Raw genomic sequence first — 25,004 nt, 5'->3', positions numbered from 1 at the left:
GCCCCAATCTTTCCGCTCCCCTCCGTTCCACGCCAGGCCTATCACTATGTCATATTTTCGGGATATGGTTTATATTGCGCAAATGCTTAGAAATTCTGCTATGGCTTATTTTATGGGTATGTCTTATTTTTGGGGAAACAGGGTAGTCCCTGAAGGCCTTTTCAGGGGGCCTGCCTTCAAGATCTGGTGCAGCTACTCAGAGAATGGGCACCCACTCTAGAATGGGTGCTCTGAAATGGGTGCTCCAAATAGGCACGCATTCTTGCCCCCTTGCATGGGTAACCCCAACCTCAGCAATGCCACTGGTGTGTCTGTCATTCCCAAATGAAGACATGCACACCCATGCATGCCCATACACTGGCTACTCTTGTATGTAGTGATGCAGGCAGGTAGATTCATGAAGCCCAATGCCCTCCCTAAAGAACCAGACAATCTGCAGTTGCACCTTCCTCCTCCCCATCCCCTCCTTTGCCGGACCCATCTGCATATTTTTATTGCCACTGCCAGGAACATGAAAACTCTTTCTGCCAGCACTCAGCAGCTGAAAATTTATGAGCCTGACCTGCTGGAGCAAGGGGCTGTTGGTGGTGGTGGGGGGGAGTGACAGAAGGTGGTGTGTATGGGGAAAGGCCTATAAATTGTTCGGTGTGATTTATGCTGCTGTCTGTTTGCAGAATGGGTCCTCCTCTGCATTTCTCCTGCAGAGCCTCTCTCTCACACACCTCTCTCTCTCTCTCTCTCTCTCTCTCTCATCTCTCTCTTTCTCTCTCCTCTTTTTCTTTGGCTTTCTCTGCCTGACTTTGGGGTCCTGAGTCAGCCCAGCTGGTGGAAGAGACAGCCGATGCAAACGCTGTTGGTGCAGACAGAGCTAAAGTAAACAACCGTGGTCATTCGGCAGGCTGTTAGCAGCCTTTGGACAGATGAGCAGGGTTGGAGGAGGACCACACACGCAACCCCCCTCTCTGGACCACACAGGGACCAGACTGCATTGACTTTGCACGCAACACACACACACACACACTTACGACACTTCTTCTATTGCCAGCTAAAAATATAGATCCCCTTTGCGGGAACCTCCTTGCGTTCTTTCTGGAACGCTTGTGACCGACAAGAAGATCACATCCATTAGAACTTAACAGTGGGAAAGATGATGTGGTAGCAATCTCCAGTTTCAGGGCATTCATTGTGCTACACAACTGACAACATTGCCCAACTGAACCAAGACACCAAATGTACAGACACACAGCCAAATGTACAAGTGCAACCATGTGCAATGTGCATCCATGCAAATGGTGCCACGTGCACATCTACAGTACCACTACCTTGAACTGAACACCGTTATTCTGTGTTGGACAAAAATGTCCAATTCCTTTCATTGTCTAGACTGGTACATTGTCCAACAGCCATTCAACATTTCAGATTAAAGGTGGCTTTCTAGATGTTTTGGGGATTATAACTCAGGCAATCCATCAACAAATACTATGCTGTCAAATGCTGAATTGAGTCAAAGGCCAAAAACATCTGGAGGGCCACAATTACCCAACTTCAGATCTAGGATCTAGCCTGGAAAAGGATGTTCTTCTGGATAGTTCAGGAGAAGTTACGTGAGAGGTAGTCATCCATCACAACCAGGGATTAAGCCATAGCAGGGAAGGATGAGAGCATTTCAGGAGGCTGACTACAAACGCAGGAAGTCCTGACTAAGATGTAGCATATTTGGACTCCGGAAGCAAGTTTTTAAAAACTCACCAGAACTACAGCCATGTTCTGGTTCTAAAAGGAGAACTTGCTAAGAGTTCAGATGCCTGAGGCAGATTCCAGATTTCATGGCATGCCGGCAGATGTGAGAGAAGTATCAGTCTGTTGGCTTAGACCTTGCAGAAAGTGCAGTATTGCGGCAACCCTCCTTCATCCCTTGTATCAAACTTTCCAGTAAAATTCCCAGAGGTGCCAATCCCATGAAGAGATGTCCAGCCCCAGAAAGGGAGTATGTAAATCACAAATTGACCCGTGCTGGAATAAACGAGAAATGCGCATTGTGTTTACCGGAGATGCAAAATGGGAATGATGTCAGGTCTGAAGAAGCTTTATGGTGTTGGGGAGGAGAATCTGGATGTATCTTCTCTTCATGCAAGGCAGGAAAACAGTCCTAATGAAACAGAAAGGAGTTTTCTCTCTGGTGACCCTGGGGGCAAGCAGAGGAGTTAGCTTTCAATCATCTTAACACCCCCCCCCCCAAACCACTTCGCTAGCTGCAAACACAGGCACTGCTCCAGAGTTTTTGCCCATCTGCAGATCTTCAGCAGGATACAGATCTCCCTAGCTTCTGACTGATAAGGTCAGTTTTGGTGGGTGTTCTTCTCTTCCTTCTGACAGCCCTCTTGATAATTCATCAGCTAATCTCACTAAAAGATCTCTGTTTTACAACAGAAAGACTGAAAAAGATGTGTGGTACCAGAGACTAATCGCACACCCTCCCTACAACAGTAGTAAAAGCAACAATTTTAAATCAAGCGTAGATGTAACGGTTTAAGCTTTGGACTATGACTCTGGAGACCAGAGTTTGAGACCTTGCAGTGTTGTCGAAATGCACTCGGTGGCTTCTGCTCGTTTTCTGGATTACTGGCAACTCTCACATTTGCCATATTTCACCCCCAACTTGAAGTCATAGTCACTATGCTTACTCATGCCTAACATAACTGTGATTTTAACTGTCATGGTGCCATCCTGTGACCATTTTAACTGTCATGGTGCCATGCTACGGAAACCTGGAGAGGCTAAAAACTGTGCAAAACAGACTCATAGGATGGAGCTACAGCACTTAAGGTGGTGTCAAACTGCCTTAATTCTACAGTGTAGATGCACCCCAAGGCATCAGAGGTCAGATCTGCTTCATGTCTTCCAGAGCCGAATTTTTCCCTTTGGAAGGAAGCTTTACCAGCCAGGCCAGCCCCGGGTTGAAGAGGAAAAGGGTGCTTGGCTGGAAAAGGAAATGCCAGCTTCGTAAGCTCATCGCCAACCCGGGACGTTTTGGAAAGCTGTGAGTCAGTGCGTTGCTGACTCTTGGCATTTCACAGGAGTGACAAATGATTGTGGCTTCCTTTGGCAACTGGGCTGGGAGCCCCATGGAATGACCTTTAATGAGGAGCTCGCAGGCGCAGATGGAGGCCCATTGCGTGCTTTCGGCAGATCTTAGCTCTTCGCCTCGGCTCTGACCTCCTTCCCTGCTCCCTAAGCTTTGCTGCCTTGGCTTACAAACAAGATAGAGTAAGGGATGTGGAAGGAGAAGAAAGAGAGAAGGGGAAAGAGCAAACTCTTGGCACTAGCCTCTAGGGCTGCTGCCACATTGAAGAATTAATGCAGTTTGACACTGCTTTAACTGTCATGGCTCCGTTCTATGGAATCCCGGAGAGGTATATTTTGAATCCACTGCTAAAACGCTCCCCTAGTTTTTTGTGGGTTTTTTGGGTTATGTGGCCATGTTCTAGAAGAGTTTATTCCTGATGTTTGGCCAGCATCTGTGGCTGGCATCTTCAGAGAATGCTGTGAGGTGCCAGCCACAGATGTTGGCGAAACATCAGGAATAAACTCTTCTAGAAAATGGCCACATAACTCGAAAAACCCACAAAAAACTATGGATCCCAGCCATGAAAGCCTTCGACTTCACAGATCCTCTAGTGCTCCAGTTCAACGTATGGTGATGGTGGTGGGTTGAACGTCTCTAATACTGAATTTTTTAGGACCTCATTGAAACTACCAGTCTCAAGGGTCCATAGCACTGAGCAGCAGCAATGAAAGCGTTACCAAAGTGCTTTAAGGGCCCTTTCATGCTACACAGTCAGAGTACTATGATCCTACTTTAACATCCCAGGCCAACATCCTATGGAATCCTGGGATTTGCAGTTTAGAGAGGGGTACTTAGGTTTCATAACCAGAGAGCTCTAGTGCCTCCCCAAACAACAAATCCACTATTCCCCAGAACACAGCCATGAAGTGGGTCCATAGTGCTCTCATTGTGGGGTGCAGATCAGCTCTTAGATCCTGAATGGAAATTTTAAAAAATGGACATTTTTATCCTTTAGGGCTGCATCTGCACTGCAGAATTAATGCCATTTGACACTGCCAGGGCTCCATGCTGTGGAACCTGCTGCTTACTTTGTTTTTATTGTATACTAATGAGCATTATTTTAGAGATATTTTAATCATGCAATGTTGTTGTTTTAGATTGTATGCCGCTTGGCAGGTTTTTATTCTTATTTTATTTGACCCTTCCTATGTAAAGTGCTGTGCAAACTTTACAGCGCTCTATAAATAAATGTTAACCATCATCATCATCATCATCATCATCATCATCATCATCATCATCATCTTGGGATTTGTAGTTTGTGGTGGCACCAGAGCTCTCTGAAAGAGAAGGCCAAATATCTCACGAAACTACAAATCTGACAATTTCTTAAGATGGAGCCATAGCAGTTAAAGCAGTGTCAAACTGCATCAATGCTGCAGTGTGGATGCAGCCGAAGATCCTCAAATCCTAGTAAAACTGGACTAGGGAGTTGTGTCTTGCCTCTTGCTTTTCTGTTTATCTCCAAGGTTTGCTGCACAATTCATAGCCATAACCAAACTGTGCTTGTGTAGATTTTAAGAGAGTTTTCATCCCAAGGAAGACCAGAATGGGGTTTCCTTTTGTTCCTTCTCCTTTCCCCCCTTCATCCACATGTTTCCTTAAGATTGGATATACACACACACATTGCTTCTGGGCTCAAAGAAGCATCATATAAGACCAGGATTAGAAAGAAGGATTCGTCGACTTCCTCCTTCTGCAACAATTCTGGTGCTTGCCTTAGAGAAGTTTGGAATTTGGCTCTGTTTGCAATTTCAAAGGAAACAGCACAATTGCCTTCTTCCCGCTGGTACTTCTTCCTGAAGCAAACCCTGCAAGAGTTTGCAGAAACAATACAAATGGAATGGTTCCCATCACTATTTTTTACTTTAAAAGAAGAGGGAGGTGCGACAAACAAGCTCAACTAAACGGAGACTTTAAATTTAGACCGCAGCCTTCGCATCCAATTTGCTTCATGTCCGTCTTATTGGAAAATGTTCCTTTATATAGTAAAGCTTCCAGATGTCGGAGACAGAGGACAGCCGGTGAGCCAGCGAGTGGTCACGCGGCCCCAGGATTCTGGGATTTGTAGTCCAAAACAATAAATACGTCCCCAGCGCCATTGCTGTGGTCATGCCACAAGTGTAGTTACAAGGGACAGGCAAAAGGAGCACATTGTCCCTTAAGTAAGAATTCTTTGCTTCCCAATGAAATTTTGTACCCAAATTTCTAGCATTGCAGAAAATTAGCAGTTTTAAATCAAGCATAGCTGGGGTGAAGTTATGAGGAGCATGGCTAGAGCTCTGTGGTTAAAAATTCTATGTCTCCCTCCCAAAAATGCAACTCCCAGGATTCCATAGGACAAAACCATAGCAGCTATTGTGAGGTCCTAGTGGTATGATGTGAAGGTGTAGTGTGAGCAAGTGTAGTATGATGTGAAAGGGTATAAATGTGTAGTGTGAATTATTAATTGGAAAAAAAATCTGATTCCAGTGCTTTGTAAACTACCTGAAGCTTTTGGGTTCAAATTCTACCAAAGATAGAAATGATATGCTTTCTTTGTCATCCTAGGGCTGAGGGGCAAAAGGGCATCCTTTTTGCATAAGGATCGCTTGGCAACCCCAGACATCATTCCATCTCTTTAAATTTGATTTAAGGCAAACTTCCCACCAAGCGGCCAGAGCATCTGGCATTACTCTCTCTATCGTCCTTTTGCTCCCTATCGCCACCCGTTCTAATCTGTGGTTTCATTCTTTGCTATGAAAGCCATACTGCATTTATTTTTTAAAAATCCCTGATAACGGGAAGATTGATCCGATTAGCTCCCAAACCCCCAAATGCCACAGAAATGTATCTCTCGCTCTAATCTGCAGGCCCTTTTCATTTACCCATTGCTGACAGAGGCTGCAATCCAGATGATTAAGAAATCTGATGTGTGATTGAATTCCAGAAGAGTATCAGGCTGAGGTGGGTGGAGAGTCATTATTAATGGGTTTCAGTCACTGGAGGCTAAAAAGGCAGAACCTGGTGTAATAGGATTATCTTTCCATCGCCATCTTTTGATCCAAAGCAAACCTTGGCGGCTCATGTAACTAGTACACGCATGGAAAGTGTACGTTGTTGTAATTCACAATGCAATTTTGGTAAGGCCTTCCTGGTAGAGATCCTCTCCTCCCAAAAGGGTGGCAAACTGAGGAAGCCTTCATTTGGGTAAAGGTATATAGTTTTATATAGGATTGAGCCAACCTGGTTTAGGATCCTCAGGGACCTCATTTCTACTACCTTTTAAACCAGATTGAAAATCGGTTTGAACCGGTTCAAATGACCATGGTTTGCACTTGAATCAAATCACTGAAGCAATTTGGAGAGGGGGGCCATGAGCTAGACCCATTTAACCCATGTCTTTTTGGTGGTGATTTTTCCACATCTCTTTAGATAAATTGATTCCACGCAAGTGTGAACCAGATGCGGATTGGAATCGATTTAAATTTGCTCTTCAGCTGGCTGGAGCGGGTCCATTTTGGACTGATTCATTCGTGAATGTGAACCGCAAGTGGGTTATTTTAGGGAAAATGTAGTGGGAACCATGCTCCGCTGTGGAATCAATCCATCGGTTCGGATCGCAAGCCAATTTATTTGTAAGTGGGAATGAGGCCAAAAATTACCCGACTGGAACCTGATTGTGGAAAGATTCATTTCACACTGATGGAAGTGAAATGGCTATCATCATCATCATCATCATCATCATCATCATCATCATCATCATCATCATCATCATCATCATCATCTCTCTCCTCCCTTCTTTTTCTTCTTTTCCTCCCTCACCTGAATCCACCTCTTCCTCTTTCATCACTTCTTCTTCTTCCTCCTCTTCCCCTCTACTGTTGTTCTTTTTCTTCTTGTTCTCCATCACCTCTCCTCCTCCTCCTCTGCTCTCTTTGGTGGCAATGTCATAGTGGTTTCTGGAATTAAAGCTGGTTTTCTGCCCCTCCATTTTAAACCTCTGATCTCGGGTTCTCAATACATATAGAAAGACGCAGACGGGGACACCAATTGTGGTGACATCAATTTGGTAGTTTCTGCTCCTTGTTAAAATGAAATAAAATCAGTTCTGAAAATGAAGAGGAAGGGGGGAAAAGAGACGGAGAGAGAGGCAAGAAAGAGTAAGTGAATTTCATTTTCAACTTAAATTCTTATAGGCTTAACTCAATCCTTTTGTTGCTTCCGATTGCCGTAGCTTCCCGTTGAGCCAATCGTTGCATTAGCAAAACCTCGGGTTATATGGAATCTCACTATAGGAAGGTATATTACGTTTTAGAAAAGTGGGGCTCTAGCATCCTGAGCCTTACTTTTGGGACACAAAAGACCTGCTGAGTAACCAGTGTCAGGTTATTTTACAAACATACTCTTTCCTCCCCAAAATTTGCAGACTTGGTGACCAAGTTAAGCGCTGGAGACGTTTTGCCTGGTAAGGATGACCTTTCACCTCTCCTTTACTAAATAGACCTAATTGCTGCATTTGTCTGTCATTTGAGCTACAAATAATTCTAACTGAGGTCATCAAAAGAAAGCTGGACTTATTTTCACCATCGTCGGAGACGCTCCTAATTGGATCCTGCAGGAAAAGAAAACACGGGAAGCTTTGCAGCAAGCCAAGGGCCGGCATTGCAATCTAAGCAAAGATTTTGCTACTGATGTGAAGTCAGAACTGGTCCAGCTAGAGAGCATTGTGTATACGCACAAGCACACACATTTATTAATTTTTCCGCCTTTTGTTTGCAGACTGGAAAACTCATACCTTCCCACTGACCCAATTTTGCAAGGGACAGTCCCCATTTCATCTTCATCTACTTTCTGGCTGCTTTTAAAACATCCTGGGTTCTCACTCCTTTTTCCAGTTTCTCCTCTTGTCCTCAGGTTATTTCACTTGTTGAAAATTGAGATTGAGACTGAGGAACCAAATCTTACTGTTTCCAAGAGGCTCTGGCAAAAGCAAACTGCTGCATCTTCTCTTAGGTTGTGTGTTCTTCCTCATTAACAACTTTTGCCATCTTGACCACACTCTGATGTTGCTTGGCCACACATATTCCAGTTTTCATCAGTGGAATGTTAGAGGACATACAAATTGTCCTTCGGATCTGGAAGGAGGAAATGCACATGGAACATATTTTCAAAGGGATAGTCATGTTGGTCTGTTCAGGAAAACAGCCAAGAGCCTTCTGGTACCTTTGAGTCTATCCTATTCCTTTTAAGATGAGCTTTCATGAATAAGCTTCCACTTCCTAAGATAAATAGGCGAAAGTGGTTGAAAACCACAGAAACGTATGCTATAATAAATCAGTTAGGCTTGAAGTACCACCAGATACTATTATTTTTATGGATGCACATCAGAAGAAGCAAAGTACGTCAAACCAAGGCTGAAAGTTTCCCTTTGGAAATGATTGGACATTTTTTGTCCAATGCAAAATGTCTACATTCATTTCAAGGTTGTAAGAAGAAGAATTATTCATGCAGTGCCATTGTGTACAAAGAAGTATGTTGTTGGGTGCACATTTCATTGTGCAAATTGACTAATGTAGTAGCATTGTGCAACTGCTGCATAACTCCATGAGCATAAAATTATGCTCTTTTTTCCTTGAAGTAGGTTCTCAGTCCAAATTTCACATTATGTCTGCACTTCTTCTTGTTGTTGTTAGCTGCTTTTAAGTCGACTTGGACTTATGGCAACCCTATGAATGAGAGACCTCCATGTTATCCTGTCCTGAATAGCCTGCTCAGGTCTTGCAGACTCGAGGTTGTGGCTTCTTTGATTGAGTCTATCCATCTGGTCTTCCTCTTTTCCTACTGCCTTCCACCTTATTAAGCATTATTTTTTCTAGTGAGTCCTGCCTTCTCATGATGTGGCCAAAGTCAACTTGGCTTCTAGAGAGAGTTCAAGATTGATCTGTTCCAGGACCCATTTATTTGTCTTTCTAGAATGGTATCGTCAGGACTCTTTCCCAGCACATCTCAAAGGGGTTTGCTTTCTTCCTATCAGTTTTCTTCACTTGAGTGCCTTTGCTGTTGTTGGGTGCCTTCACATCATTTCCAATTTATGGCGACCCTAAGGTTACGGGGCTTTCTTGGCCAATTACTTCAGAGAGGGTTTGCGATTGCCATCCTCTTGAGGCTGAGAGAGTGTGACTTGCCCAGAGTCATCCAGTGGGTTTCTGTTGCAGAACTGGGATTTGAACCCTGTGTCCTAGTCTAATGCTCAAACCAGGTAGTGCTCTCCTCACTTCGAGAGTTAATTGCCCCAAAAAGAAAGCTCCTAATCTCAGGACACAGATTTATATCATTTTGCAGTTCCTAATTACACAATTCCTGATTGCAGACTTAAGAATTATTTCAGTGTTTGCATCAATACCTATTACTTAGCATGTGGCAATCTTATGCAAACTGGGGGTCTCTCGTAGGGGTTTTGCATTTCCTCTCCTGTTTGGCAATTGACCACTCTGCAATTGCCGTGTGAAGGTAGCATAAAATTGCATGAAAGAAACAGCAAAGCAAACGACAGACCCCCTTCATTATACCCATCAAAGCCCTTGGATTTCTCTGGAACCACGGCTGTCCTTGAAGTACCCAGACACCCTCTGAAGTGTCCTTATCTTCAAAGGCAAGGCACAGGCCCTTCTGGGATGAGAGGAGCAAAGTGTCTTCGCTTTTGCGATTCCATCTCTTCGGAGGAGCATGCAAGTCCCTTGAAGTCCCCTCTCTTTTCTTTTATGTCATCCTGGCCAGCTGTCGGCCAGAGAAAGAGAACTTCTCACTTCATCCTTTCTTGTCTTTCCCAAGAGAGAGCACACTGTAACCATTTCTTGTCATCCAGATAACAGGCTGAATGAATGGGGAGCTCCGCATTGATAGATGATCCTTGATATGCTTTTTGCAGGTTAAGCAGTTTGGCTTAAAATGCATCTGTATTGTGAAAGAATTGTTTCAGAAACATGGTCTCCTTGCTTCACTATCTTTGGACGGATAGATGGATGAAGAATGTCCATGGACCAATCCTTCGGTTTCATTTTCTCCCATACGTCTCTGTGTTTGTGTATGTGTCTGCAATGTGTATGCGAGTGGTTTCAAAATTCTCCAATCATAGGACTAAGACATTAATGCCACATGGTCTAGAAGGTAATACTTAATGCCACCATCGCTCAAGAATCGTGTTCGTTGTTTGTGAGATATATGTGTGTGTATATATGTGTGTGTGTGTGTGTGTGTGTGTGTATATATATATATATATATATATGTTTAAATATGTAAAATGCTTTACAAGGGAGTTGTATGCTATGAGAAAGGTGGATCACTATGAGAGAAGTATGCTATGACTTATATGAAGCTAGAATTTTTAAGGCCAAACAGGAGCCAGAGAGAGATTTTAAGGAAGTATCAGGATGTTAAAATTTCTTTTTTTATCTGTCTTAAGTTTAACAATGTATGATAAAGAATCATTGTGATTTAATGACAAAAGAGGACATACATATAATTGTTTTGTTTTTATTTATTTTCTTTGAAAATCAATGTACACACACACACACACACACACACACACACACAGAAGCCATTGTGGTATAATGGTTGAACATCGGATTATGACTCTAGAGACCAGGGTTCAAATCCCTGCTCAGCCACAGAAACCCACTGGATGACCCAGTCAGCCAGTGCATTTCTATGACCGATCAGGATTTGAGCCCTGGCCTGCAAATCGAACACTCGAACCACTACAGCATGTTAGCGCTCCATTAGTAAGCAGACATCATTCATAACTTCCAGCACTTGGATTATTGGCAGTTTGAGATTGGCAGCCTTCCATAGTGGAAGGCAATAATACTGAATGCAATAGGAAAAGAAGAAGACTGAATTACAGATGGACAGTCACAACCAAGGAAGCCGTAGCTGCCTTGAGACCATAAGACCTGAGCAGGACTGTATCTGCTCTGCAGAAATAATGCAGTTTGAAGTTGAAGGCTTTCATGATCAGCATCCATAGGTTTTCATGGGTTTTTCAGGCTATGTGGCCATGCTCTGGAAGAGTTTATTCCTGACGTTTCGCCAGCATCTGTGGCTGGCATCTTGATGCAGTCTTAACTGCCAAGGCCCAGTGCTATGGAAATCTGGGATCTGTAGTTTTGTGAGATATTTAGCCTTCTGTATTAGAGCACTCTGGTGCCACAACAAACAACAAACAACAAATAGGATGGCACCAGGGCAGTTAAAGCATCATTTCTGCAGTGTGGCAGCACTACACCTTGTGAGCTCTGTAAAGCAGCACGTGTAAATTTGTGTGGAGGGGTGTGAGCTTGTGTGATGCTTAAGTGATCGCCTAGGCCTTTTTCAAGCCCAGGGTTAACAAGCCCAGAGACAAGTGTTAATGGTCTGGGTTTGCTTCTCACACTTCTCTTCCTTACCCCTCTCCGCTTTCTTTTCTTTTTTTCTCCTTATAAAGGCATGGCTCCCTTTCTGCAGCAGAAACACTGGTGACTCGAGAGGTCTCTGACCTTTGGGCTGCCAAACTCTCGCTAACTAAATAAAAACAGGCCCAGAGAGAGTGAGAAGGCGGATAAATCAGCAGGAGCTGACAGAGACCACCTGGTCCCTTGCTGCAGGGAGGTATCAGCTGCCAAATCTGGAGTCTCATGCATTTGAGAGAGGGCCTAATCCCGCAGCAGTGTCTCCTGCCAAGTCCCATTGGAATGCAAAGGAATTAGGTGTTCTGGTCAAGGTGTTTTCTTTAGAAACAAAAAGCAGGGCTTCGCTGGACTGCTGTACCCACATTTAGAAGAGATCAGCGATTCCTCAAATTCTAGTCCTCCAGATATTTTAGACTTCAGCTCCCAGAAGCTTCAGCCATCTTGGTCTTGGATTCTGGGAGATGATATCCAAAACACCTGGAATGCCAGAGTTTGGGAATCGTTGCAGTTGATAAATGTGCTGCTCCTTTGAAGGATTTTAAAGGAGCTTTTCAACATTTTGAAACTATTTTGTGAAAGATAACAGAACTTGGGAAGGTTCCTTTAAAGTTTGGATGAAAACACAGAACAGATGTAGGGTTTTTTGGGGGGGCGGTTTCCAGGCTCTGTGGCCATGTTGTAGAAGAGTTTATTCCTGACGTTTCGTCAGCATCTGTGGCTGGCATCTTCAGAGAAGATCTATAATGTCAGGAATAAACTCTTCTAGAACATGGCCACATCGCCCAAAAAACCCACAAAAAACTATGGAGGCCAGCCATGAAAGCCTTCGACTTCACAGCAGAACAGATGCAGCATCACACTGATATGGAAGCCATTAACTGCCCCTAGAGCAGATGGGTTGAACCGAAATGTTGACTCTCCATTCCATAGCAGAGTCAATGGGGCTGCCCTAGTTGGGACATACCATTGGCTTTATTGTTGTTGTTGCTGCTGCTGCTGTTGTTAACTCCCCTCAAGTTGACTTCAACTCATGGTGACATTATGGATGAGACATCTGTCCTCATCTTCCCTGCTCAGATCCTGTAGGCTAAAACTAGTGTCTTCCTTGATTATGTCTAACTATCTGGCAAATGGTCTTCCTCTCTTGCGCTACTGACATCCATCTTTCCTAGCATCATTGTCTTCTCTAATGATTTATTTTCCTACATGTTGTGGCCAAAGTATGACAACCTCAATTGAGTCATCCTGGCTTCCAGGGATCTGATCGGTTCTGGAACCCATTTGTTTATCTTAGCTGTCCATTGTATCCTCAGCACTCTTCTCCAGCACCACATCTCCAATGAGTTGATTTGCTTCCAATCCAGCTCTCACATCCGTACATTATGCTGGAGAATGCAGTGAATTGGACTATCCTCGCTTTGGAGTTCAGAGTTATGTCTTTACGGTTTGTGATCTTGTCCAGTTCTTTCATGGCTGCCCTTCCCAAATGTAGCCTTCTTCTAATTTCTTGACTGCAGTCTCCATTCTGATCCATATTTGAGCCAAGGTATGTGAACTCTTTGACTATTTCAATTTTCACATTATTTAGGGTGAATTTTTGTAGATCTTCTGTGGTCATTCTTTTTGGGTTTTTAATGCTCAGCATTAGTCCGACCTTCGCCCTTTCCTCCTTGACCTTCTTAAGTAATAGCTCCAAATGGTTGTTTGTTTCTGTTGGTAGTATTGTGTTGCCTGCATATCTTAGGTTGTTAATGGTAACATATATATATATTTCCAGGTCCATCTTTGTGGATGCATGCTGTTGGCTAGGGATGATAAGAACTGTAGCCCAATATATATGGAGGGTACCAGGCTGAGAACAGATGTTCTAAAGCAAGGAGAGCTACCCTCCAGAGGGACCAAGTTGGTCTGAACACTGACATTCATGGCCTTGTTTGCTTTAGAGATAACATTTTTGGTGGAGCCAACCTTGTCAGATCTCAAAACCCAGATAATATGTGTCTCGCATCATGCCTTTAAAGCAGCAGATTTGCTGTCCTAGGAATACTCAGGCATCCGATTACACATTGCGGATTTGTAATGGGTTTCAGAGCTTATTCAGCCTTCCCTCCCCACCACTTTTCCCTTTCAAATGTAACAGCAAGAACAAGAATGCAGAGATCTCTTTGCATCAGCGAACAAAGCAGATGTACTGAATTTACTTAGTAGTCAGCAGATCCAGATAAGCTGTGATGGGGACAGGGAGCTCTAGCCAGCCGTTGCTTCTGTGTTCAAAGTTTTCCCCTTCCAAATGGCAATTCTCTCTCCCTACTTCTTGTTAAGGGAATGAATGGAGTGTGCATTTATGCCATCAAAACAATGTAGTTTGACATCACTTGAACTGCCATGGCTCCATCCTACAGAATCCTGGGATTTGTAGTTTGCTGGGGCACCAGCACCCTTTGATGGAGAAGGGTAACAGCCTGTAAAACTACACATCTCCTGATTCCATAAGATGGAGGTGCAGCACTTAAATTGGTGCCAAACTGCATTAGTTCTACAGTGTAGCTGCACCCTTTGTTTGAAAACACACCTTCAGTCCTGGTTCATTCTCTTTTGGAAGATACGATCCCTCCTTACTGTCCTTGTGGGGTGGCATGAAGATACCGGGTGGTGTAGTGGTTTGAGCATTGGGCTATGACACTGGAGATCAAGGTTTGAATCTCTGTTCAGTCACTAGGTGACCTTGGCAACACACAAGAGTCTCTCAGCCTCAGAGGGAAGCAGTGGAAAAAACCCTTTGAAAAAATCTTGCCAAGAAAACCCCATGATAGGGTCTGTATAAGTCCGAAATGACTTGAAGGCACACAACACAACAAACAAACAACAGCATGGATCAGCCAGTAAAGAGGCGTTGAGACATTTCTCTGGATAGCCTGGGCTGTACTTAAAGGGCAGGCTTTCCCTGCTGAGGCAGCGCCATCCATCTTCGCACGACGCCAGGGCCCACTATTACTCAGAATGGAAAATTACACTGCAAAATTATCTGTTCAGTTTCATGGCTTCTCTTCCCCTCCTGGATGCTTTTTTCATTCCTAAGGGCTCTTTGCCAGGCAAAACCCACTGGAGCTGGCAGCTTGCTTACTTGAAAGCACCTGGCCATGAAAGGCAATGGAGTCTCCATGCTCATTTGTTAGCTCTATGAGTCTGACTAGAAGGTGCCAAATGGTTAGAGCAGACAAAACAGAGAAGGAGCATAGGAATGAATATCATAAAAGTTACCATTTTTGAACCGCATCTCCCAGAATCCCCCATCCACTTGCCATGTCAGCTGAGGGATATTCAGGCTGAAAATTAGAATCATAACATTATAGACCTGGATGGGATCTCAAGGGCTACCTAGTTCAATCCCTTACCATGTGAGAATACACAATTGAAATGCTCTTGAGAGATGGGCTTCCAATCCACAGAAGGAGCGTCCACCACTCTTGAAGGGAGTCCATTCTATTGTCATACAGTTGTTACACTCAAGATGTTCCTCCTAAGGTTTAGATGGAAACTCTTTTCTTGAACCCATTGGTTAGTTCTAGCCTCTTCTTCTGATAGGAAGAAAATCAATTGGCTTGAAAAGAGTTCTGCAGATATCATGGATTGCCAAAAAGACAAATAAATGGATCCAAGAGCAAATCAAGTCTGAACTCCTAGAAACTAAGATGATCAAATAGGCTGTTGTACTTTGGACATACAAATGGGTCTACTTTAGTTGTGCCTATATTTAATGGCAATATTTAATTTGGGACTTGTGGTTCCCACACTTTGGTCCTGAAGAGGTTTTGGACTTCAGCTCCCCAGTATTACCGACTTTTGCCCAAGCTGGCTGGGACTTCTGGGAGATGAAGTCCAAAACACTTGGAGGACCAAAGCTTGGGAATCACTGCCCTAAACGCACCAGATCCTGCCTGATCTTGGAAGCTAAGCAGGGTCAGCTCTGGTTAGTCTAGGGGACTGCCAAGAAATACCTGGAAATGGCAAAACCACCTCTGAGTCATCCTTGTCTAAGAAATCCCTATGAGATCCACAGGGTTGTCATAAGTAGACTTGAAGGCACATGAACACACATACACACATACCAGCCATGCAGCAGCAAATTCTAAGATGGTGCATAACTCTTTGGAAGTGTCTTCTATGTACCACTTCATTCAGAAACTGCCACTGTGTATTTCCCATTGCACAAGGTGAAAACCACCAGTTAGATGGACAGATATATTTATTTTGCACACAGTGTCAGTAGAACACTAGCGTATTGTGACCACCAAACTAACTTGCCCTCATTCCCACTACCTTTTAAACCGGATCGTGATTTGGCTCGAACTGGTTTAAACGGGCATGGCTCCCACTTAATCCGAATCGTGAAGCGATTCCAAAAGGGGGCCATGCTCTAGACCCATTTCACCTGCGTCTTTTTGACACTCCCCCCCCCCCACTTCTTTTCAACCAAATCGAATCAACACAAGTGGGAACTGAAAACGAATCAAATTCGATTTCACAATTCAGTTTTAAATGAATCGCTTCAGCACAAATGGGAACCGGATGCGAATCGGAATTGGTGTATTATGCAGTAAAGTGGAAATGGATGTCCTGTGCATTTAAACCAATTCATTTCCCAGTGTGAACCACAAGTGGGTTATCTGCTTCAGGAACCGGTTTAAATAGAACTGATTCATTAGTGAATGGGAACCACGAGTGGGTTATTTTGATTCAGTGCCATGCCAGAAAATGCAATCTGGGCAAATTGTTGGGAACCACGATCTGATGGCAAATCAATCCATTTATTTGGATCGGAAAGCGATTTTTCTGTAAGTGGGAATGAGGCCCTAGTGAGTTTGGATTTAAACCTCACCAGCACGATTTAGGATCCTGCCCATAGATAGTTTTGATTTGGGAAGGGACGTCCTGGTCATTGTCATGAGACGGACTGAATCCTCGCAGGTCATATCACAAACAGGAGGATGCTTCTAATCCGACACTTGAGCGCATGGGAGATGGTATCTGTCGACATGTACATGCTTTGCAGTGTTTGATCTCTTCATCTCTTGCCACAAGAACTGGCTCGCTGATGTTCTTTCCCCCCATTGTTGGCTGTTTATGACTGCGCAGGCAGCGTGTAAGAATTGCCGTTGTTTGACATTCCCAGATTTGCCGGTGCTTGGAGGTTTTGCAAAAAGATTTTCATTCATAAGTGAATTACCAGAAGCCGGTCGGAGCTTGTGCCCAGTCTGGCTGTTTACTCCCTATTCAAGCCCTTTTTTGTGTGTCAGCGTAAACAGAGCTAATCGCTCTATATCCTCTGTATATTGTTTCTTAATATGAATGAAGTGAAGCAGGCTAACCAGTAGTCGCTCAGATTTTTGTCTAACATAAACTACGAATGGGCTTTGAAGGGTTTAGCATCGCAAGCTGTGAACGCAGCGGAGGAACGGAGACAGAAATCCACATTGTTAACATGGAGGGATAAATATTCTTCCAGAGTTAGGAAGGAGGTATGCTTGTGACATACAAATTTGATCTGGCACATTGCTATTTACAGTGAATTTTTGTTTTCCTTTTAGAAAAAAGAAACAAAACAGCAACGTACAGATGGTGGCGGACTGCTGAATAAGCAAACGCCTGCCTCCGTCCAAAATAAATGAAACCTGCTGAGTTTTGCAGCGAGGAAAATACTCGGCTGGGTATCTTCAATCAAACCAAGAAAGGGAACAGTAAGAAATCTTTGACCATTTTTGTTCTGCCAAAAAAAAAAAAAAAAAAAAAAGCCCCCCGATGCGGGTAACATTTGCTTTTTATTTTCCTTTTATTAAATCACTCTTCAAAACCGCTTGCAAAGTTTCAGTTTATACAGTGACAATTAGTTTATGGTGTTTCTGAAGTGGATTTAGATTTGAGTGATAAAATTACAGGCCAAAATTACAACCATGGTGGAAAATGCTGGTTTGTGTTTGGCTTTGCATACCACAACTGAAAGATCACCGAGTGTTGCCCATGAGCCGGAGGAAGTCACGATAATCGCATATGCATTCCGAGCGCGCAAGCTGGATGCCAGAACATGCCACAATCGATTTTGCACGAAGCGGGTGAGGAATGGCTTCCCTTCCTTTCATTAATGGAAAGGCTGGGAAATAGATTTGTTCTTAGAGCTGGCAGGTTAGGAAGACATAACCGGAGTTCAAAGACGGAGGACTTAAGTCTGATGGAGACTTAAGTGGGGGCAATGACATGTGGGAGGACAAAGCATGGAGCTTTCTGTGCCGTGGCACTTCACTTGCAGAATATTCTCCCTTTGGAGACACAAATGGCTTTTTACACTTGCTTTTAGGACCTAAATGATTTCAGTCTAACCCCGCAATTGTCTCAAATGCTTTAACTGGTTTTAAACCATCTCATTTTTAGCTTGTCACAGTTTCGGTGCTAAATCTGGACAGCTTTAAAAAGGCATTCAAAACGGATTTCTTCTGACAGGCCTCCCCGGATTAGCATCTCATTCGCCTCCCACTGACTACCCTGTCTTGTCCGTTTTAATAATTTTAACTGTATTGTTTTATTGTTATTGTTTATTGTTATGATTTATTGGTTGTGGTGGGTGGGTGGGTTTATAGGGCATTGTATTGTGATGCTTTTTAATATTGTTGTAAGCCGCCTTGATCTCATTGGAGATATCATCATCATCATCATCATCATCATCATCATCATTGTTATTTCACTCTGCTTAAACAATTATTACTGGTTTAAATGATTTACACTGCCTTAAACTGATATACTGTATATACTCATGTATAAGTATAGAAGTTTTAGTCAAAAAATTGACCCCAAAAACCTGGATCGATTTATCCACGGGTGAATGTAAATAATGTACTTTAACTTATATATAAGAAAGTGAACCATCCCCTGGTAAAAGGCAAGGATATAATCTGTCCTGGAAGCAATGATCCTGCTCTACACTCTCATCCATCCAGCCTTAAGAGTAACCACAAAGAGTTATGTCTGCGGGAATTTTGGAAGTTCTTTGGCATTGTTTTCATTTGCTTCATCCTTTAGATCCTTTGTTACATGCCTCTAAGTTTTACCCTCGACTTGTCCACGGATCATGTCAAAACCCATAGTTTTGGCCCCCAAACCTACCCTCAACTTATACATGAGGTCAACTTATAGTCGGGTATATACAGTACCTATTTTAAAATAGATATACTGTATAAATGTGTTCCTGCGTGGCAAAGGGTTGAACTAGAAGGCCCTTGTGGTCATGATTCCATGACTATGAGATGTGGACATCTCTAATAAAAACATTTTCATTAATTTAAATATTATTAATTTACATTTATTCAATTAATAATTTAGTGGGAGTGGTGCGGTCTATGATTCTATCCATATTTTCTTGGAAATGCCATACACTAAATTGAATGACCCAACCGCGATTATGGTGAAATGAACAGAGAGGCACAAAGGTGTCACAAGGCTCCTTTTTTCTGTTTGTACTGAAGCAGACTAACACAGTTCCCTCTCTGCACATGAGCATATAAAGGGATCTCATATTACCTGTGAGACTGTGCAAAAGGCGTTGTAGCATAAGCTTTTGTAAACTTCGTCTACTTCCTCAGATGACTCCATGTATTTGAAGAAGTAGACACAAGTCTACAAAAACATCTACTACAACCTTTTTTGCACAGTTAGTCTCACAGGTGCTACAAGGTCCCTTTGCATGCTGATATTCCAGACTAACATGAATATGACTCTGACTTCTACCACTCTGAATGTGGTCTTGGTTACCTGAGAGATCAGCGGACCTTATCACCCTAGATAAATCCCGCTTAGAGACGGGATTTTGGAGGTAGTAAAAACCCACACATGTGGGAGGTTTTTTCCATGCGTTTCTGCAAAACAGAAAGAATGCAAAAATAAAGCGAATGTAGAGGGGACAAAAATGACACCTTTTTACTTTTGGGACTTCTTGAAAATATATTTTCTCGTTATTTCTGTTTTGCAGAAACATCATGCGGGGTTTTTTCTACTTTAAATCTTGTTTCTGGACGGGATTCCTCTAGTATGGTAAGGTCCAGTGTCTCCTTTCCGGATCCATTCCAATCTTGTGGTCATCTGGAAAGGTCACCTTGGTGGAGCCAAACACGTCCAACTTCCCCTCCGCATGTGGAGCAGGACTTGGCACCAGGTATGTGGGATACTCTTCTTTCTGAAATCTAATACATTTCAATATTTCCCCTGCCTCCCTCTTTAGATTCAGGGTGAAACCTAGACAAGATTTGGCTGTCCTGGGATCCAGGGGGAAAGAAAAGGTGTGTGCACTTGATCTGAGAGTGCACCCTCATTTCTCTACTCAACCAAACTGAGACCAGATGCTTTTCCATGGTCTGACTAGCCTCCTCCTTTCCTTATAAAGGGCCCCTTCCAGGGCCTGACAGCTGTCAAGTAGTACAAAGATGCTGAACTGTGGGTATGGAGCTACATGCGCATATACTGTATGTGTGGAGCTACATGCAAATGTGCACAAGGAATCACTTCTCATTCCTTCAACAGGCTCCCAGTGAATCCAGATGGACCATAAATGAGGGATCATATAACATACACAAGACTACCTGAGCTGATCGGATTGTACGATGTGCATACTTGGGCTAAAATTCACCCATACTCCTCTCTTCCAAGAAACTGTCTAGCTTAAACCTAGACATAGTTATTAGGGCTGAGATGCAGTTATTAGGGACCTGGAACTGGTTGAATTGGGAAACTGTGGGATCTCCCTCCAAAGAGGTTCTTAACGTCGAAAGGGAGAGGTTGGATAAACATCTGCCAAGAATGATTTACGTCTAAAATACTCTGTAGAATGCAACATTTCGACTGGGTGATTGTGGCGTACAATTTTCGGAAAGTGATATTTTACTGTTAACAGAAGTCAGAGAGCGAAACCAATTTCTCCTATATTGATGCAATGTGTCAAAGATCCGTAAGAAATACTTTAAAAAGAATTCTTACAAAGCCATCCTATGGTGTTTTGGTGAATATTGACATACCAGCAATCGTCATGACAGTTCACATAACTGCACCTGGAAAGAGACGCCCAAAATGCTTCTCTGTGGCTGCAGCATTTCATATTGACAAACCAGTCCTAACAGTCTTCATCTCCATCAGAACAGGTCTTTTGTAAAGTTAATGGATCTTCATCACCCACTCGAGACCAAGCCATGCTTCCCGTAGTTTGCAATACAGCTGGGATTGCTCATGCTAACATACATTTGCTGAGCTTCTGTAAGTCTTGCATCTAAGTTAAGAGGGAACAAGGAAGAAGGGATAGTGGCAGCAGATGCTGACATTGTCCTTGCTTACCAAAAGGTCCTCATGCTTCAGCTCTGTGAGTTGCACTATGGTACTGACAACACCACTTTGACCTAGGTTACATAATGTTCAGACATTAGTATTTTCCCATCTTTGGAAACAAAAGGCTTACCTTTCTATTTAGTGTTGGAGAAATCATAAGCACCAGCAACATCAGTTCCTTATGATATGATTATAGGTCCATCTAGCTTTGTGGTTCTCATCCTTGGATCCTCCAGGCATTTAAGACTTCAGCTCCCACAATTCCTGATCATCTGGGCAAGCTGACTGGGACTTCTGGGAGTTGAAGTCCAAAACATTAGGAGAGCCAAAGGTTCAGAACCACTGATCTAGTTGAATCATGTGGCCTTCAGTGTGTTTTCTCCAGCCTTCGACCACTCCAGATAAGGACTGAGATTCCAGTCTTCAGTCCTTTCGTCACTATTCTTTCATGGAGGCCGTTGAAATTTTGGGGTGTTCTTTTCATTCCTATGGTGTTTGCATTCATTTTCCCAGAAAGGCGGGGGAGGTCTCTCATTTGCACCAACAATATCTCCTAGCTTCACCAGTTAGATACAAAGGCACCCCATCCGCATCCTTCTGGAGTTATTTGAGCCACGCAACCCTATGCAAGAAAAGTATGGAAGAAATTGACATGTGATGGTCCACAGGTATGTTTGTTTGGATGGATGCGTGTCCGTTCTCTGCCCGCACCGTATCCGATGCTCGCTCCCAAAGGCTGGGTTTGGACTGATTGCTAATTTGCAACATGTTTATGCGCTGAACTGAAGTGAAGCAAACCTAATGAGGGCTGGGGCGCAATTGCTGGAGAAGCTGTGATTGCGAGAGGAAAACAATTTACAGAGAGACTGAGGGAGGGGGGGGGAAGCAGAGGTTTCCCAGTGGCCACTTCGGACCAAAACTGATGCATTAGGAGGGATGGGCAACTGCAAGTCCCAGGGACAATTTTCTGCCCCAAGGATCTTCCAGAGGCCACACAAATGGCTGCAAAAGCCAAAAATGCAGAAAGAAAAAGGGAAAGCAAAATAAAATATTGCTTTAATGTATCTGAAGCATTTTAATCTTTTAAATTGGATTTTAGTATTGAATTTGCTTTAAGTATTGTAGTAGTTTAATTCTATTTTAATATACTATTAAACATACGGTTTTGTATGTTCTTAACTGTATGGTGTTTTTTTAATGTCCATCATCATCATCATCATCATCATCATCATCATCATCATCATCATCATCATCAATCATCTTTATTTTGGTCATTGACCAGTATAAAATGAGATAAAATAAAATAAAGTCAAATAAAAATTTAGAATAAATAGACTAAGTACGTAAAATATTAGATTAAAATACAATTGTTGATGCAAGGTACAATTGTCGATATAAAAATCAGATCTGTACCATTTGATGTTTTTTAATGTTGTAAGCCGCCCATATAATAATAATAATAATAATAATAATAATAATAATGAAATCCAATTCTAGTTTCAAACAGTTTGAAGTGTATTTTAATGGATTATTATTATTATTATTATTATTATTATTATTATGTTTATGTTTATTTATATCCCGCCTTCCTCGCAGTACAGAGACTCAAGGCGGCTTACAAATCTAATATCTAAAACGATTGCAATGATTTTTTCAGTGCATGCTGTAAATTGCTCAATTTTTCTGGGAATTTGTTGTCATTACAAAAAAAAGGAACTTGCCCAAATCCTGTTCTTTCTGGGTTCAGCCAAAGCCTGCTTCAGACTGCTTTGAGTTAAACGAAACACAGCCTTGGATAGGATTAGGAAGAACAATGAGACTTCAGTGAAAGGATGCTGGACGGAGGCCTAGACAGCAGATGGCACTGCGGCTTCCCTAAATCCACCTCTCTTTTTTTGGAACAAAATTAAATGTTTCAGAGAGGAGAAAGAGGGAACGAATAGGAAATTGAAACGGGCGTACCGTCTTTCGTAGTCAAGCAGCCTAAGCTTTCAGACTTTAAAAAATCTTTTTCCATTTGAAATTGTCAAATTCTTGAACATTCAGTTTCAATTGCAAGTTACTTGCAATTGCGATTGCAGTTGCCATTGAATGCAAGTTGAATTCAGAGATTTAGGAGTCTGGCCCTATCAGGAAGCAGAATGCCCTTGTCAATAAACATTGCCAAAAGGAACAAAGGCGCATATATATATTACATATATATTAAAAACTGGAAATATACGGTTAGAACTTCAGATACAGTCTTGCTATAGATAAAATAAATGTGACTTCAAATTTCCACTCTTAAACATTCTGCTTGCATTCTTTAGTACATCTTTAAATCTGTCCTATTTAAGTTGTTCAATGTATTTTACATCATATATATATGTGTGTGTGTGTGTGTGTGTGATTTCATATATCTAAATTATATTGCATTAAATTACATTAGTAGCACTCTTGTACTAGACTTATGTTTCCTAATTTTCTTATTTTTATTTCAATCCAAATTAAACACAGTCTTCCTTTCTTCATCTAAAAAATTAGCCAACGGTTCCCAAACTTTTTTGCTTTTTCCTCATGTCTTCCCATTTAACAGACATGTAAGTTTTTAAATTACATTTCCCATCGCCCTTTGCAATTGACCGTGTTAATTCAGGACGATGGCAGTTGTATTCCAAAACATCCAATGAACTTTAGATTGCCTCTGAAAGAAGGGAGAAAAGGGGCCTTGAAGTTGCTCAAAGTGTAGCTATGGAGAGGCGACAAAATGGGCCATTTCTCCCCAAATAAAAATTCTGCCACCCCTTTATGACATTTTCCTTTAGTCTCCAATTTTCTGAGAGCCAGAACAGTGTTGTGATGAGCATTGGAGACCAGGGTTCAAATCCCCTTTCAGCCATGGATACCCACTGGGTGGACCTTGAACAAAGTCACACAATCTCAGCCTCAGACGAAGCCAATATCAAATCTGAGCAAATCATGCCAAGAAAATCCCATGATAAGTCTGCCTTAGGGCCAAGGTAGGTTGGGAACACCTTTAAGGCACACAACCACAAAAGTAATGTTGACCCCAATTCTCTAGCATTGTGGCGACTTAGATCTTCAGCCAAGCATTGATCAATGCAGTTCCTACATCCCAAGAAAAGGAGGAGGAGGCAAAATTAGCAGGTGAATGCGAACAAATCAAAGATAAGAGTTGGAGGTGTGAATGATCTTCACGGTCCCACTCTCTGAAATGCTAGAAATTTGAAGACTGAAGGAAAAGTTCATTTCAAGGGCAGGAATTGGTTTTTATTTTTTTTTTGGGGGGGGGGGATTGTCTTCATTTTCCCATTTGCGCTGGAGATTGCCCAGATACCGTTAATACCTGAACTGGCATGCAAGCTATTTAGCCACAGGTTTGTACCCTAAGATGAGATGCATTGTATTTCTATTTAAATTGCGGACCATGATCCATGGCATAGTTGCACCAGATGACCATGCTGAAACCATTGTTCTCCTTTTCCTCCTTTCCTTTCCCCTTTCCTGCCACATTTGTTGTTGTTGTTGGGTGCTATCAAGTCGTTTCCAACATATGGCGACCCTAAGGGGAATGTATCATGGGATTTTCTTGGCAAGATTTGTTCAGAGGAGGTTTGCCATTGCCTTCGCCTGAGGCTGAGAGCATGTTACTATCCCAATGGGTTTTATGGCAGAGCGGGGAATTCAACCCTGGACATAGCCCAATGCTCAAACCACTATGCTATGCTGGCTTCCATATACCTTGCAAATCTGCTCTGGAGTGCTGGGAAACCTTTTGGAGCAGGTAATGGCTCTATAAAAGGCTGCATGTGGATATGGAAGAGGAGAACATCTCAGCCTCACTTAGATTGGACACCAGAGTGCATTGTTGAAACTTGGGCCATAGTAATGATGATGGCCATGATCTTTCTTTGGGATTTCGTAGCACGAACCTCTGCAAGTGGAATGACACATTAAGACTGGAATCTTGTTGTTTAGTCCCAGCTAGAGAATGAATTGCTGAATGCTGAGTCAACAGAAAAATAAATCCCATTGATTCAATGGGTGTATTCAACACACATTAGTTCTTGTACTCAATGTAGGGGAAGGTT

The sequence above is a fragment of the Sceloporus occidentalis genome, unplaced genomic scaffold (assembly GCF_023333645.1).
Source record: "Sceloporus occidentalis isolate IW3139 unplaced genomic scaffold, rSceOcc1.0.p SCAF_10, whole genome shotgun sequence".
In the NCBI taxonomy this organism is placed as follows: domain Eukaryota; kingdom Metazoa; phylum Chordata; class Lepidosauria; order Squamata; family Phrynosomatidae; genus Sceloporus; species Sceloporus occidentalis.
The sequence above is the reverse complement of the archived record's forward strand: the minus strand, read 5'-3'. Positions refer to the sequence as shown.